Genomic DNA, 18,380 nt, shown 5'->3' on the forward strand with positions numbered 1-18,380 from the left:
ATGGAATATAAATTTTTCTGTTAGATATGAGTGAACTGGAGGAAAATTCAGGCAGGCAGATTAATCAGGAATCTTCTGCATTATTGTACATGAGAAGAGAACCATCAAATTTCCATTATAGCAATAGACATGGAAAGGAAGAGAGAAACAATCTTGGGAATAAATTACTATTTCCTTGCCTCTGAGATAAATTTTAAGACTCTAATTAAAGGATTTTATAGAGATGTATTTACATTTTTTAAAGAGTTTCAGAATTTTTTCTGTTGCATGGCTCACTTTTTTTCACATTCTTCAAATGGATCCTCCATTTGGTATTTCTCTGATAAAAATATAATAAAAATCAAGTACTAATCTTCTGTAAATAAGAATGAGTTTACTGTTGAAGGAGAGGGGTCAGTGGCATTTATGTCTCCATTATACTTTTCTCAAAGGTACAACATGTTCTCTTGCCTTCTTGTCTCCAAGAATGTGTGTGTGTGTGTGTGTGTGTGTGTGTGTGTGTGTGAGAGAGAGAGAGAGAGAGAGAGAGGGAGGCAGAAAAACAGAAAGAAAGATAGAGATAGAGAAACAGAGACACAAAGATAATGGAAATGGTGAGATAGAGAGACAGAATGGGAGAGGGGAGGGAGAGACTGAGCATAAATATTATGTGTATTGTAGGGGAGAAGGGAAGGCAACTAAGATAATATATCGCAAAAGGAGAATTACATTTCAAGTCTTCTTTGTCAAAATAATATATAGTAATTTAAATAAATACATGAGTTATTATATTATATTTAAATCAATAATTAACTTACAAAGCAGATTCTCTAAAGACCTGTATTATAAAATGTTCAGGTTTTCCTCAGCCATGTGTTCCCTGGTCGCTTGTTCCTCTTTCATCACATTCTATCAACATTCCCCCAGAATTTCACTAACTACTGTGTGCTCTATTCAAGTGAGATCTGTAAAGAATCCCTCACTCCTTCTCCTGAGCTTCTCTTTTACTCTCATAAGATGGCCACACTCACACTTCTGACACCAGATGTAGAGTTTTTCCCCACACTGAGCAATTCTGTGACACCAGTTGAGTGTCCTACAGTTTAACTCAATTCTGACACTATCTACCTGGGTTAAAGTTTCAGTTCCATAAGACCATCCCCCCTCATATGCCAAGCTCAGGTCCAGATTGCTACTTATAGCCCATGGGCTATAAATCAGAGATTCCTACTCCTCTGATATGATTAATTTGCGTGAGCAACTCACAGAACTGAGGAAAACTGTTTGCTTACTGTTTATATTATTATATAATCAATAGGATATATTATACATAAACAGACTAAAGAGATGAATAGAGCTGGTATGTAGCAAGGGGCTCAGAGCTTCCATCCTCTCTCTGAGGGCACCACTGTCCCAGCACCTCCACGTATTTGCCAACCTGGAAGCTGTCTGAACCCCATATTTCTGAGATTTTTATGGAAGTTTCATCATGTAGGCATGATTGATTATTAACTCATGGGGGGCATGGCTGAATATTCCAAGCTTTTAACTGTGGCTTGGTCTTTCTGGTGACCAGCCCCATCCAGGAGCCCACCAATGATCACCTCATTAGAACAGAAGACACTGTTAACAGCTAGGAAATTCCAAGGGATTTGGGAGGTCTGTGTCAGGAACATCCAAATATTAGAACAAAAGATGCTCCTAGGGCTCTTATCACTTAAGAGATTACAGTGGTGTTAGGAGCTCTGTGCCAAGAATCAAGGGCAAAGACCAACTTATATACTCTCTATTATTTCACTGCCCTTCATACTTCAGTTACTGTGCATTTTCCCCTAATCCTTTGCACATTTTTTTAAATAAACTTTTTATTTTAGAACAGTTTTAGACTTACAGAAAAAATATGAAAATACTAAGAGAGTTCTTATAGAATGCCCACACCCAGTTTCACCTATTATTAGCATCTAACGTTAATATGACACATTTGTCTGTGAACAGGAATCCATCAAAATCCTAGAGGAGAATGTAGGCAGTAACCTCTTCGACATTGGTCATGGCAACTTCTTTCAAGACACGTCTCTAAAGGCAAGGGAAACAAAAGTAAAAATGAACTTCTGGGACTTCATCAAGATAAAAGGCTTTTGCACAGCAAAGGAAACAGTCAAGAAAACTAAAAGGCAACCCATGGAATAGGAGAAGGTATTTTTAAATGATGTTATAGATAAAGGGCTGGTATCCAAGATCTATAAAGAACTTCTCAAACTCAACACCCCAAAACCAAATAATCCAGTCAATAAATGGACAGAAGACATGAACAGACACTTCTCCAAAGAAGAAATACGAACGGCTAAAAGACACATGAAAAAATGTTCAGCATCACTAGCCATGAGGGGAATACAAATCAAAACCACAATGAGATACCACCTTACGCCAGTTAGAATGGCAAAAATTAACAAAACAGGAGACAACAAATGTTGGCAAGGATGTGGAGAAACGGGAACCCTCTTACACTGTTGGTAGGAATGCAAGGTGTTACAGCCAGTCTGGAAAACAGTATGGAGGTTCCTCAAGATGTTAAAAATAGAGCTACCCTATGACCCAGCAATTGCACTACTAGGTATTTACCCCAAAGATACAGGTGTAGTGAAAAGAAGGAGCACGTGCACCCAAAGTTCATAGCAGCAATGTCCACAAGAGCCAAACTGTGGAAGGAGATGAGATGTTCTTTAACAGACTAATGGATAAAGAAGATGGGGTCCACATATACAATGGAATATTACTCAGCCATCAGAAAGAATGAATACCAACCATTTGCGTCAACATGAATGGAACTGGAGGGTGTTATCCTGGGTGAAATAAGTCAAGCAGAGAAAGACAATTATCATATGGTTTCACTCATATGTGGAACATAAGGAATAGTGCAGAGGACCACAGGGGAAGGGAGGGAAAGCTGAATGGGAAGAAATCAGAGAGGGACACAAACCGTGAAAGACTCTGTACTCTGGGAAATAAACTAAGGGTTACAGAAGGGAGGGGTATGGGGTAACCAAGTGGTGGGTATTAAGGAGGGCATGTGTTGTGATGAACACGGTGTGATACGCAACTAATGAATTGTTGAACACTATATCAAAAACTAGTAATGTACTATATGTTGGCTAATTGAACATAATAATAAAAAATTTAAAAAATTAAAATTAAAAAAATATGGCACATTTGTCACAACTAATGAATCAATAGTGATACATTACTGTTGACTAAAGTCTATGCCTGATTCTAATTTTTTTTTTTTTTTTTTTTTAGATTTTTTTTTTAGTTTTTTCCTCATGTCCTCTTTCTGTTTGAGGACTCCATCCAGGGTACAACATTCCTTTGTCTCATGAGGTTCCTCCCAGCTATGACAGTTTCTAAAACTTTCCTTGTTTTTGATGACCCTGACAGTTTTGAGAAGTACTGGTCAGGTATTTTGTAGAATGTCCTCAATTGGGATTTCTCTGTTGTTTTTCTCATGATGAGACTGGGGTTAAAAGAACAGAGGAAAATTTCATTTTCATCAAGGGCATATAATATCAACAAGAGTCATCAGTGTTGATATCACCTTGACCACTTGGCTGAAGTGGTATTTGCCAGATTTCTCCAAGTAAAGCTACTCTTGCTCCTCTTCTACTGTTCTCTTTGGAAGGAAGTCACTTAAGCCCACACTTAAGGGGTAAGGACTTTAGCTCTCCCTCCTTGAAGGCAGAGTATCTACATAAACTATTTGGAATCCTTTTGTATGGGAGATCTGTCCATTCTCCATATTTATTTATTTAATCATCTATTTGAATTAGTATAGATTCAAGCACATTTATACTTTAGGTTATCACTGTGCATTTTAGTTTAAGCTAGTTGCTCTGCCTTTAAGTCCTACATCATTCAGATTGAAAACACCTATTCCTTTCTAGAAAGTAATAGCTTGCATATGACTCAGGAGAAAAACTTGAGCAACCCAGAAAGCAGCATATTATCCAAAGAGAAAGCCCATTTGGGGAAGGCTGATGAAGTTGAAGGACTTGGTATTTATGTGGATACCTTGCAACAAATTATTATCTGTCACCTTGGACTTTATTGCTTCAGATATGAAAACAAACCTAATTACTTTGTATTTTAATTTTACTGTTTCTTATGAATTTTTTAAATTTTTTAAAATTTTGCTATGCTTTTTAATGTTTTCATGTTCCCCATTTGCACCCACTATTCTGGCTTTTTATATATGTACAAGAAATATGCTATGTAAGGACATCTTTAGGTTTCTTTCTTTTTTTTTTTTAAATATTTTATTTATTTGACAGAGAGAGACACAGTGAGAGAGAGAACACAAGCAGGGGGAGTGGGAGAGGGAGAAGCAGGCTTCCCGCCAAGCAGTGAGCCCGATGCAGGGCTCAATCCCAGGACCCTGGGATCATGACCTGAGCCGAAGGCAGACGCTTAATGACTGAGCCGCCCACCCACCCCATGAGCCACCCAGGCGCCCCATCTTTAGGTTTCTGATGGCATATGATTAGAGTTCTATCACCCTTGAAATAAAAGAAACTCTTGGTATTTGTTCTTAAGTGTATCATATTGTGTTGATGTGTATGGTTATCTGCGAGGCTACTACGAAAAACAAATGCCAAGAGTTAAATTAATCCCGTTACTGCCAAATATATAACCGAATTTATTTGCTTAATACTTGTAGAATATCTGAGCTAGTTAGGGCCTATTTCCTTAATTCTAGGAGAAGAGAAACCTGGGGCTATACCAGGGAAGTAGCCATATTATTGGAAGGCAGTAGAGTGCCTGAGGCAGCCATGCCTCCCGTTCCTGGTGGCCTTCCTGGATGGCCATGTATAGCATCATACCTTTCCTCTCCACTCAGTACATGTCCTCATCTCTATAATTAAGCTTCTGGCTAGTATCTTGGCAACTACTCTACTCCTCCACTATGGTAGCATCTTTAGGGACTACTGTAAGAATAAGGTGTCCAGATTGGCCTGGCCATCAAAATTGGCCAGGGAGCATCTCCCTTCACGCCCCCCATATCCCAGTCCATCCATATCTTGTGGGCATAGTCAACTCTCAAGTTCCCTCTTCATTTAATCTAATTATCACTCTTCATACTAATGAGCCAGACTTTGCCCTATCATATCTTTTCTTCATTATAATGGTTCCTGCATAAAAAAAGATTTCCAGAAACAACCTCTATAACAAAATGGTCATAGGCACTGATTGCATTTCTTCAGACTTTTATCCCTTTTCGTTTTTGTTTATTCTGTGGACTTGCCTCTGGCCACTCATATAGACACACACTCCCATCCTCGGTTCACTAAGATGTGATCTGCAATAACAGTACAGGTAGAAGTGAAGAAAAACAAATGGGAAGAAACAGAGTGAACTGCTATGTATGGTCATTCTTCATCTCATTCCCTAGCCCAGCAACTGGTCTCTCAAGTAATGTCTTTGGTTTAGGCTCCTTATCTCCCAAGCCAAGTGCTTTGGAAATTAAGGTCAATCTGCCTCTATTCTTCTTGCACTAAAAGTCTCACTGTAAAACAAATGTAGACCTTCATCCTTCCCTATCAGATTTCAGAAAGTGAGGGGAGAACAGAGGAGAAAGGCTGAGAGAAACACTCTCTCAGAGACAGACCAAGAAAACAACAAAAACCTTCTAAGAGGGAAACACAAGAAACCTTTATAAAACACCTATATGTAACTGGCAATATTTGCCATGGAGTTTACAAAGGTGAATAAGGCACAGAACCCACTTTCTAGATGCTCATGGTCTACTGGGAAAGATGGGCCCATAACACTGAAAGACAATGAATCCTAATAAGTGCTGTCTCTTGAATATATATGATCCTATAGGTATGCAAGGGTCTGAAGCAAAAAATAGTTTTTTGTCCAGCTCTTAGGGCCGTGCATATGTATGTTTTCAGAAAGAGACCACAAAGTAAAATGGGAAAAAAAAAATGGTGCTTGCGGTTGAATCATAGCTCTGCCATAATCTGAATAACTGTGGATAAGTTATTTAAACTCTCCAACCTTATATTTTTAAATGTGAAATAAGGATAATTATCCCCCATTTACATCTTACATGGTTATTATAAAGATTAAATTAGAGAATGTAAACAAATCATCTAAAATCATTTCTGAGACTAAGTTGGAACTTCATAAATATTTGTTGAATTTAAAGGAATCATTTAATTTGGTGATCAAAATGAATTTTCTCATAAAAATATGATACAGTTCGTGGTTGTTTAAAAAGGACAATTACTACAACAAATTTATTCCCGTTAACTATACCTTAAATAAACCTACTGAATGGATTATGTACACATTACAGCTATTTTTAACATTTCGTATGGTTACTGTGTGTCCAATTTCTAAGCAAACCACTTAGAAACAAGTTTTTGAAAAATAAGATGTCTCAGACTTGTAGTTATTTGAAAAGCTGCCTTCATGTGTGATATTATCTGATTTTATCACAGACTGCCTTCAGACTGGAACTACAACATGGGCTCTTCCTGAGTCTTCAGTCTGCCAGCCCACCCTGCAAATTTGATTTGCCAGTTTTCATACTCAGGTAAGCCAATTCCTTATAATAAATCTCTTTACACATAAACATTTTATTGGTTTTGTTTCTCTGAGAGACACACTTTGGTTATAAGTCAGAAGACTTGAGTTAAGATGTCAACTGTCCCCAGAGTGATCTGTAGACTTAATGAAATCCCAATCCGAATGTCAGCAGGGATTTTTTTGGGGTAGAAATTAATCAGCTCATTATACAATTCATATAAAAACACAAAAACCTAGGGGTGCCTAGGGGCTTGATTTTGGCTCAGGGTCATGATCTCAGGGTTGTGAGATCAAGCCCCCTGTAAGTCTCAGCGCTGGGCATGGACCCTACCTCTGCCCCTCCCCCACTGGTGTGGGCACGTGTACTCTAGAAAAAAACCTAGAATAGCCAAAACAGGGTTAAAAAGATTAGTTAGAGGACTAACACTACCAGATAGCAAGACTTATTTTAAGGCTACAGTAATTAAGATAGTGTGGCATAGGTGTAAAGATAGAGAGATAGGGAATTAAATCAATGATGTGGAATATAATTTAGAAATAGATCCAAACACATATAGAAAAGAGATATTTTACAAAGGTGTAAAAGCAATTCAGTAAAGAACACATGATCTGTTCAAAAAGTGAAGCTAGAACAATTGGATATGCATGAGCAAAAAATTAACTCCGATCTACACCACACACTATACACCTATACACAAAAGTTTACTCAAAATGGATAATAGATATAAATGTGAAATCTAAATCTATATAATTTCTTGATGAAAACAGAAAAAAAAAACTCTTTGTGACTTTGGGTTAGGCATATTTCTTAGATATGACAGCTAAAGTACAGTCCATAAAATTTTAAAAAATGATGACTTGCACTTGATCAAAATGTAAAAATTCTGCTCTTTGAAAGATACTACTAAGAGAATGAAGAAACAAGCCACAGATAGAGAAAATATTTGCAGAGCACACATCTGTTAAAGGATTGTATCTACAATATGTGAAGAACTTTCAAAACTCAATAACAAGAAAATTAAAAGCTTAATTTTTTAAAAATGGGCGAACATTTTGAATAGACACTTCCTCCAAGAAGACATACAGGTGGCAAATAAGCACAAGAAAATGCTCAGCATCATTGATGGGTAGGGAAATGCAAGTTGAAACCATAATGAATAATCATTACTGTCCTATCTAGAAAGGCTAAAATTAAAAAGACTGCCCACACCATATGTTGGTGAGAATGTAAAGAACCTGGATCTCTCACACCTTGCTGGTGGGGATGCACAACAATACAACTATTTTGGAAAACAGTTTAGTAATTTCTTTAAACTGGAAACATACACCTACCCTGTGCTTCTACCGTTCCACTCCCAGGATTTACTCGAGAGAAAGGGAAGCATGTATCCATACAAACACTTACCCAGAAATGTTTATTTGTGGTAGTTAAAACTGAAAGCAACCCAGTCATCCATGAAAAGGTGGGTTTATAAATGAATTGTGGTGTATTCGTCTAGTGGAATGGATACCCAACAATAAAACTGAGCTAACTACTGATGAACACAGCTACACAATGACTCTCAAAATAATTATTTTGAATGAGAGAGTCGAGGGGGGAAAAGTATACAATACAAGATTCTATGTACATATATCTGTAGAATATGAATGCTTTAAATATGTGTGGTTTACCATGTCTATAATACATCACTAAACTGTTTTGTTTTGTTTTGTCTAATTGCTAAATGTATGAAGAATATACAGTGATTTCCAGGGAATATTGTTAAGTTAAAAAAATCGAGGTTGGAGAACATATATATAATATGCTTCTCTTTAAGAAGGGGGTAAGAAGAGGCATAAAGATCACAAGGGATATATATATATATATACACACACACACACACAAATATATCCATACATAAAGTATATATGTAAAAAGTGCATGTGTGTGTATTACACACACACTACAAGAAAAATAAATGGAAAGATAACCTATTAAAAAATGTGATGGTTACCTATGGGAGGAGTGTGAATTGGGAAAAACGAGTATTACTTGACACTGATATAGGGCTGGTATAGTACCAAGTTTCAGAAGTAAACATAAGCATGTGGGTAACAAGTCAGAGAAAACTGTGTACATAAAAGTGATAAAAAAAAAGTCTTCACCAGACTTTAAGATGCCCAAAGATACTTGAACAATATTTACAAATTTATAAAGAAAAGACCACGTGACCCAGAAAGTTTACATCAAGTCAAATTTTCTTCAAAAGGCATAGATCCTCAGACATGCAGGAACTCAGTGAATGCTGAGCATGTCTTAATAAACATACTTGAAGACAAATTCCTGTTCTCAAAGATTAATCAAGATAATTCAGGAGTGGAGAAGCCCTAACAAAAATATTGTTGTGAACAGTGAATGAGTTTTGTTTTTGTTTTTTTTTATATTGGACCTAAATGAATATGGGAAATATGGCTTCAGAATTGAATGTAAATTTTATAAATTTTGACAATGGAAAAATAGTGATATAACTAAATGAACACGAAAGGGGCATTGGAAGTCTAAGAGCACAGGACTTTCTCCTTTTTATTCGTGAGAGATTGGTAAACATTACATACAGTTACGATATGTAATTAAACATAATGATCACAGCTCTTTAATGTTTTTCAAACTATTTAAAAAATCTGAGTGATCTTTTAGAAACTTTTAACCTGTGCTGTGGAGAAACAATATTCAAAATTTCGGCAGTTTCTTTATTTTCGTGTTTCTTTTTTCAGTAAGTTTAGTGATGATAAATTTAGCATTTCCAATTAAAATGTATGTATGTGTTTTTTATAGATTTGCCTATCTATCATATCTATCTATCCATCCATCCATCTGTCCATCTAAATAATTTTCTTCCTACCTACCTACCTATCCTCTCTATTTGCACATATACATCTAGGATGATGTTTGCCAGATGTTGACTGATTACTTTGACATGGAGAAATTTGGGTAATTTTATTTCCCCTCTACCCTTTGCATTTTTTAAAAGATTTATTTATTTATTTATTTATTTATTTATTTATTTATTTGAGAGAGAGAGAGAGAACGTGCATGCAAGTAGGTGGGGGGCAGAGGAAGAAGGAGAGAGAAAATCTCAAGCAGACTTCCCGTGGAGCACAGAGCCTGAGGCAGGGCTCCATCTCAGGACCCTGAGATCATGACTTGAGCTGAAATCAAGAGTCAGCCTGTCAACCAACTGAGCCACTCAAGTGCCCCTCTCTTTTTCATTTTTTAATGTTATATATTTGTATGACCAATGTGAAGCATTTTTTTTAAAAAATTGAGATTATTTTGTAAGGTACAGCTAAATCAATCAATAAACCAGATAGTCAACCAATAGAGGAATTGGTATGTATTATGGGCTGAAATGTATCCCCCAGAATTCATAGGTTGAAGCCCTAACTCCCAATGTGACTACAGTTGGAGATAGGGACTTTAAGAGGTAATTAAGATTAAATGAGCTCATAAGGGTGGTGCCTTAATCCACTAGGATTACCACCCTTTTAGAGAGGAAGAGGCACTAAGAATGTGAATGTACAGAGGAAAAGCTGGGTGAGGGCACTGATGAGAGACCTCACTGGAAACCAGTCCTGACAGTACCTTGACCCAGACTCCATGACTGTGAGAAAATAAAGTTCTGCCGTTTAAGCCAGCCAGTTTGTGGTACTTCATTGGGACAGCCCTAACACTCTAATATAGTGAGTAAATTCACCTTTCTGCTGCCATTACAAAGTGTAATTCAAATATATATCTAGAAAATATCTCCAAAGCATCAATAAATGACAAAAGCACATTTTAGGGTAATACACATGTAGTATGACTCAATTTCTGTTTCAAAGAAAAAGACAGCAAAACATAATAAATTCTGTGTGCATATCGTTTCATGTGTGTGTAAAAAGAGATACAAACCAGACCGGTTTCCTAAAGGATGGGACTATTGGAGAAAAGAGTCACAATTTTTTTTATACATTTCTGTATTGCTTAAAATGTTACAATAAACATGCATATGGGGCACCTGAGTGGCTCAGTCGGTTAAGCATCTGCCTTTGGCTCAGGTCCTGATCCCATGGTCCCGGGATCGAACCCCGCATTGGGCTCTCTGCTCAGCGGGGAGCCTGCATCTTCCTCTCTCTCTTCCTGCACTCTGCCTACTTGTCCTCTCTCTCTCCCTCTCTGTCAAATGAATAAATAAAATCTTAAAAAAAATAAAAACAATAAACATGCATAATAAAATATGCATGCAAATAAAAATAAAGGGGCCCTTGTGTGGCTCAGTTAATCAAGCGTCTGCCTTCGACTCAGGGTCCTGGGATCCAGCCCTGCATTGGGCTCCCTGCTCAGCAGGGATTCTGCTTCTCCCTCTGCCCCTTACCCTGCTCATCCTCTCTCTCTCTCTCTCTTAAATAAATAATAAAATAAAACCTTTTAAAAAAAGAAGATTAATGAAAACTTACCATTTTGGAAACCACACAAAATATGTTTAGTTAGTGTTTGTGTAGTATATGCATATTGATTTCTGTCTATATGTCATGTGTCCAGCAACACTTTGTCAGGGATCCTAAAATCTTTCTAGTGGAACTGTTCTATTCTCATTAGTGCAAATAGCATAACAATGTCTCTTCTTGTGTTCCTGGCAATAATTCTCAATGTATATAATTACCTCTTTGTTTTCAAACAGTGATTTTTCTCCCAAGATTTGTGCATACAGACACATACGTGTGTACACACATGCATGTTTAAATGGGCAAATAGGTGGTCTACAAGATTTATTTTTTGTTGTATTTTAACTCAGAGTTGGCTATGAAACAAGAACAACAAAAAATCAAAACAATCTCTCTTTTTAGAGAATTGCCAGGATCTCTGTTACATGTTATAATCTACGTACTGTCTAATTGTGGGTAGTAATTAATATTAGCTATAAAAATAATTTAAACTGAGAAATCCAAGAGATCACCTATTACTGGCAAATACTTTTCTTCTCCATCCAACAATTACCAGTCTAGAGAACTGGTAACTTACCTAAAACCATTTTGATGAAACATTAGGAAAAGCTCAGGATTGAGTGGTTGCCTGTGGAAGATGAGATGGAATTTTTCAAGTAAAACAGGACCGGGGTCACAGGGCCAAGAAGGAAAAGCAAATGCAAATCTATGAGCTGTTATTTTAAAACCGAAGAAAAGTAGGTTACACAAGCCACTTCCATTTTTAAATGCTACCTCTCTGGTGGTGTGGGGGAAACCTTTGCTCACGTGTCCTTTTTGCTAAAGATGCTGTTTTTCCACGGAGGCAAAGAGTAATATTTGAGGAAGAGGTTTTACAGATGCAATTACAGCAAGACACTAAAGCTCAGGTTTGCACGTGGGTAAACACGTGCTTTCTCACCCAGAGAAAGTTTAGCTTGGCAACCTTTGCTGCAAAGCATGACTCCGATCCTAGAGAAAGCCAAGACTACATAAAACCAAGTCATCTCCAAAAATAACACCAAAATTAGGGCCTTGAAACTCCTCACACTGGTCATGCTGTGAATGATGATACCCTGATGCTTAGGACCCACAAAGCTACTGAACCCTCAACATCCTCTTTGTGCATTAAGACTTCACTTGGCATCTCAGCCTTTAGAAGAGGCTATATTCTAGACTTGCGTTTTGGAGGTGAGTTGTTCCATTTAAATACTTCTGGAAGATTCTAGGAAAACAAACAAAAATTAGAGTATCATTGAAGGCAAAGATTTGTATAAGACAAATAATAAATTGAACTCCATCAAAATCTGTGAAATTATCTGCTTATCACAAAAAAAAAGTCTTTAAAAAGATAGAAGTGCAAGCCCCACAATGAGAGAAAACGTTTACAATACATATATCTGAACTATTAACTTATATGCACAGTATATGTAGAGCTCCTACACATTCAGTTATTAAAAAGACAACCCAGTTTTTCAAATATCAAGGGAAAGATCGAGCAGAGTCATTGTAAAAAGAGATATACAAATGCTCAATTAGCACCTGAAAAAATATCCTTTATCAGCGAGAAAATGCAAATTAAAATAATAATGAGATACCACTTACCTGAAGTGGCAGATAAGGCTGGAAATACCAAATATTGTAGAGCATGTGAAGCAATAAGATGGCAGATAAGCCTGGAAACACTTGTAGCAGAACAGTGATTATCTTATGAGATTGGAATCGGCAGACATGAGACATGAGGATCTTCCTGAAATGATGAAAAGGATCTGTATCTTGGTTGGGGTATTGGTTATATATTTGCATGTATGTGTCACAATCCTCAAGCTTTATACTTACAATCTATGCATTTTTCTTTATTTAAATTTTATCTCAACTTTAAAAATTAGATGCATTGCTCTATTATCCATTTAACCACTTAGAAAATATCGGTATGCGGTTGAAATGTGGGAGGGGGAAGGGTAAAAGCTATCATAGGTATGATTTTGCTTGCAGTACATGATTCTATTTTTCATGGAATTTGGGATTTTTCTGATTTTTTTTCAAAATGGAGGCAAAAACATTCTCCTTACCAGTGAGAACAAGTTTGTGTGTGTGTGTGGGGGGGGGTTGTTTGTTTTTAAAATATATATATTAGGGAGTGGCAGAGGGACTCAGTGGGCCCCAGCTAATTGTTTCTCATTTAGTCCAACAATAGAAGGCATTTAATATTAAAGAGTCTATGATCGTCTACATTAAGGACCTAGTCATGTGCTGAGATTGCACAAGGCCCGAGGGACACAGGCAGCCCTCCTATACAAGTTTTCTTAGGATCTTGTTCTGCAGAGAGCATTGGAGTGACAGAGTCAGAGAAAGGTATTAGGCTCAGAGGACTCTGGGCGATCACTGAGTGGCTCCTGCTACCCACTCACCCAGGCAATGCAAGAGCAAAGAAAGTCTCTTCTCAGGCGTGATGTGAGCCAGCTTTGCTGTTATTGCCTTATAAGTACTCAGGGATTGGCATGACAATGCCACCCTTAGGGTGAACCTCCTTTTTTTCCCGTGATGCATTTTATTGCAAGTTACATGAACCGTTAATTAAAAGTTAACAAGGAATTTACTTAATTATGGCTGGAATAATTTTTTACTCCAACAAGCAACATATTAGACCCCACAGGAGCTGCCCCCTTCTCTCTGTAACTGAGACCTCAGGCCTGGTAGCAAGCAGGAAGGCCGGTGAGCTGCTTTAACGAGTGTGTGTTCCACGACTGGTGCTTGCTCGGGTTGGTAGTGGGGCTAGGACCTGGGGTGGAGTGGCACCATGTTCCACCCAGAGCCACCACTGGTATTTGACCCTGGTATTTGAACCTGGGTAAAATGCTCTACCCCTAGCCCACCCCTACCCCCCACCAACCATGCTATCAATTTCTACAAATCGAACACTGTTCAGTTAAAGAGAATTTGTAGCATGGACATTGGTGGACTTCTGAAGAAAAGTTGTCACCGAAAATCCTTCAATTTTCAGAAGCCTCTTAGCTTCCCTGAATAGAAATCCCTGGCAGGCTCTAGGGAGCTAGTATTCAGGTCTGCAAACACATTTATGTTGGAATTGAAAACAAAATTGGGAATGATGTGGCTTGTGTGCAGCAAGCGGACTTCTGACACCACCACAATTTTTGGCAGTTTGGGAAAGTGTTGCCTGGGCAACCTTCAGCAGTATGGACCGGATGAGCTGGAGAAAAGAGCAGCAGCAGATCAGACTGACACGTTCAGGGAAGCTCCGAATTTATGTCCTGTGATAAGTGAAGTGCTCTTCATTCTGGTCAGAGAGAACGCCTCCCTGCAAAACCGGACTTCAGAAACGTCTATTCCACATGTGAATTCGCCTGTGCAATCTTTTTTATATGTGAATTAGCCTGCACAGTCTTTTCCGGAGTGAGGGTTCCGTTTCCACAGTAAAAGTGATAATTTTGAAGCACTGACCATAACTTCAGGACCCTGTTTCCACCTTTGTGACCTTTGTGAATACCTTGAGGCCCTAGGACTCAAGGATTAAAATCACTGGTTTAACCACAAAATGGTCAGCATCATGAGGGGCAGGAGAGGCAGTTCACGGACTCCCTGGGGATGTGAGCTTCCTTGCAGGTCAGAGAAGTCCGGGCACCATGCACAGTTCCTTGTGAAGTGGTGCTTAATCCGCATGTGTTGAACTTCCCTGAGCTGAGCCAGAGCTTGAGCAAAGACCATTCAACTAGAAAGTCTCCCTCTTTGCATTAAACCAGGCATAATAACATTACTCACCATCCAAGTTTATTATAAAGATTTCATAGGAAGCACTTTGGAAACTCGGGAGTGCTTCTATGTAAATGTCAGGGACGATGATGATGACGATGAAGGCGCTGGTGCTGAGCGTGATGACGATGAGCACAACGTTGGTGGTACTGTTTTAAAGGTTGTCATGACTGATTGTGAGGCCCGGATATGCTAGCTACTCACTGGTATGAGTAAGGGAAAGGATATGTGCGTGTGGGGGTGGGGTGGAGGTGAAGGGGTAGTGAAATGGAGTGGGGAGAGGCAGAATACATCTACCTAGAGCTGCACTGATATTACCACTGTTTCCACAACTGGGTCTCTGCCCAAGTGATCATGAACAAGATGCTACGCCAGGATACCAGGCCTGGCAGGGACCCCGCTGGAAGGTATTTGCCTGCAGATACTGGTTTTCCTTTGTGAATGAAGAGAAAACTCTAGTTTGCAAGATTGCCAATCAAGGCATTTTGATTTATCTCCTAATTTGTTTTTCCTCCTGACATTTGAAACTTTCCATCTTTGCATATTATATTTGGAAGAGACAGTTGCCGCTCCTGGGAAAAATATCTACTGTTGGATGAGTTGCTCAATCCAGTTGGTGCCAATGGGAAATGTCAAATGATTATGTTTATTCTCTTTGCACAAATTTGGCCTTGAGTGGGGTTACATGCTAAGCTCTGAGCTCCAGCAATTCACTAAACTAGGGAAAATTAAGGGTTTTTTTTCTCTTTCTTTTATGCAAATGCCTCTACTTCCCAACTCACAGGAACTACATAAACAACTATAAGAGAAAGAGAGTGCTCATTGTGGGGGGAGGGAGGTTAGAGAGGGAGAAGGAGAGAGAGAATCTCAAGTAGGCTGCAAGCCCAGTGCAGAACCCAACATGGGGCTTGGTCTCAAGACCCTGAGATCATGACCTGAGCCAAAATCAAGAGTTGGACACTTCACTAACTAGGCGACCCAGGTGCCGCTAAAATATAACCTCTTATATTAAATCATCATTTACAAATTTTCAAATCACAGGAACTCTGAAGTAGATAAGGTGTACATATTATTTTCATTTTTCAGGGAGAAAAATTGAGGTCTTAGTATTTAAGTAGCAACTTAAAATCAAAATGGTGCTAATTGGGAAAACCGAGACTAAAGCCCATATATGCTGGCTAAAAGCACCATCAGCTTTTTTCTGAACCGCGTGGCTCCTTGCACAACACGACTCAAAATTAAGTAGAAGCTTTGCAGGAAAGGCTACATCAATACTTATTATAGGGCATCAGTGAAAAGCAATGTTACTTTAGAGGAATTGTAATTAAACCTTCGGGTTAGAATATATAGCCCTTTCTGCTAAATGCAAAATAAAAGACCAACAAGGGCTAGATGCTTCTACAGATACCCCGTGAAATCAATGTCAGGGTCATTGCTTTATGACCAGAGTGTAGATATCAACTGTAGGCATTGTGTCATCAGAAGCAGGAGAACTCCCAGTAGTGAGTTCTCAGGCCCTCAGGTCACACAGCTGGGTCTGAATCCCTGATCTTCTGCTCAGGTTCTGAGCAACTTTAGGCAAGTCATGTATCTTTCTATGTCTCGGATTCCTTTCCTGTCAAATGAGAATGCCTGCCTCTCAGGATTGCTGAGGAGGGAATAGGTAATATAGTGTGTCCAAGAGAGCAGCCCATAGGAAGCACACAAGAAATGTCAATTATCATTGTTACTGAGAAAAGAACATTTGACGAGAAGGCTAGGACACGTGTTCCCACTGCACAAATTCGCTGTGTCCTTTTGAGCAAGTGAATTAAACCCTGTGCCTCAGTTTCCTTAGTTGCATGTTGAAAGACAGGTGAGCGGTTTCTGTTTCATTTAGGACTTTTTCAGTTGCAAGGGACCGAAAAGTCAAGCAAACCCTGCCTACATGGTAGAACATTTTATCACCTCATATAATGGAAATTTCTAAGTGCTGCTCAAAGCACAACAACTGTCAGGGCTCAAACGATAGCGTTAGGACTTGGTTTCTATTTCTTGGTTCTTCCTTTCATTGCACAGGTTCCGAAAGCCCCGAGAGTCTCGGGCAAGTTAGCGTAGCAGCAACAGGAACATTCTTGACAGGTTATGTGAAGATTCAAGAAGTTAAGTCCCCGAAAGCACTTAGAACTCTGCCCGAGGATTTTGCACTCCCTACAGAATAGCTAGGGGGATTATTTCCACCTGAGGCAAGATGCTGGCAGTAGCTCCAGCACTTAGAACCTTCCAGATTCATGACCCCATGGGTTCCAGAAGTCGCAGCAAAATCGCATGGCCTCTTCTGGTGCTAAGAGACCTGATACTCATCCCTGAGTATTAGATTTTGATTGGCTGGACCCGAGTCATATGCAAACTGTAGCAACACTGTTGGTCACTCACGCTACACCCATCTGTCACCCTCCTCCTTGTTGAAAGCAAGCGGAGTCTGACGAATACCCACCCCACCTGTGATTGTGCCTGATGGTAATCTCATTCCCCTTGCCGGCTAGTGGTTAAGATATGAGCATGTGGTAAAAGTTGGACCGATGATATATGAAGCTAAGTCTGCTGAAGGAGTTCTAAATAGCTTTCAGAATAATATAGTTCCACATTGCTGTGTAATCTCAGATTTGTTAACCGCGTTGAGTGATAGGAAAAGGACTAGAAAATGTGAACTTACTCGAACTCAGAGAAAAAGGAACTGAGTGAAATATCATCCTCCTCCTGAGTTCTTTACATCGTTCTAGGCTTAGAGATACAAAGGTAAGCCGTGGGCTTTAAGGTAAGAGAACTAATTTACAGGAAATCAGGGCTGACCAGGAATATCATAAAACATCAGCCAAAAGATTTATCAGAGTGTTTCATATAATGTTGCAATGAAAATAATTTTAGTTTAGTATTAAGAGTCACACTTTATGGGAAACACGTTTTACCATCTACTTAAGATGGACATGCAGCATGATAAGAGGTAGAAGATTATAAATTAAAAGAAATGAACATATTAACTAAAATATTGCCAAGTTATATTTTGAAAACAACATGACTAATTAAGATCATTTTAAGTTCCTAGTCACATAGAGTTGATGTTTTATTCTTAGGGTATTTATGAAATATCTGTGAAAAAGGCATAGCAGTGTGCCTACCTCTGTGATATTTAAAAGGCACTCAGTAAATAATTTACTCATTCTAGACTTTCTTTTCTCCTCAAAGCTAATGGCATCTTTTCAAGGGCGTTTGTTACAGCTCCTGCTAAACCAGCTTTACCTTTGAGGAATCTCTGAAAGTGTAGAATACAGAGGAACACAGGGTCCAAGGGTTCAGTCCGTGAGAACACTGCAGGCAGGCATCACACCCTCAAAGACAAAAATAATCAGCATCGTGGATAGAAACCTCAGCTCAACCATCGGTTCCCCTGACAACAAAGGTATTACTCGTCTGGCTTTTGTGAAAAGGGGATGCAGCTGGAAAGAAAGTACGCAGGGTATAGGAAGCTAAGCTTTTAACATCACACACACACACACACACACACACACACACACACACAC

The sequence above is a fragment of the Ursus maritimus genome, unplaced genomic scaffold (assembly GCF_017311325.1).
Source record: "Ursus maritimus isolate PB19 unplaced genomic scaffold, ASM1731132v1 scaffold_2, whole genome shotgun sequence".
NCBI classification, from domain to species: domain Eukaryota; kingdom Metazoa; phylum Chordata; class Mammalia; order Carnivora; family Ursidae; genus Ursus; species Ursus maritimus.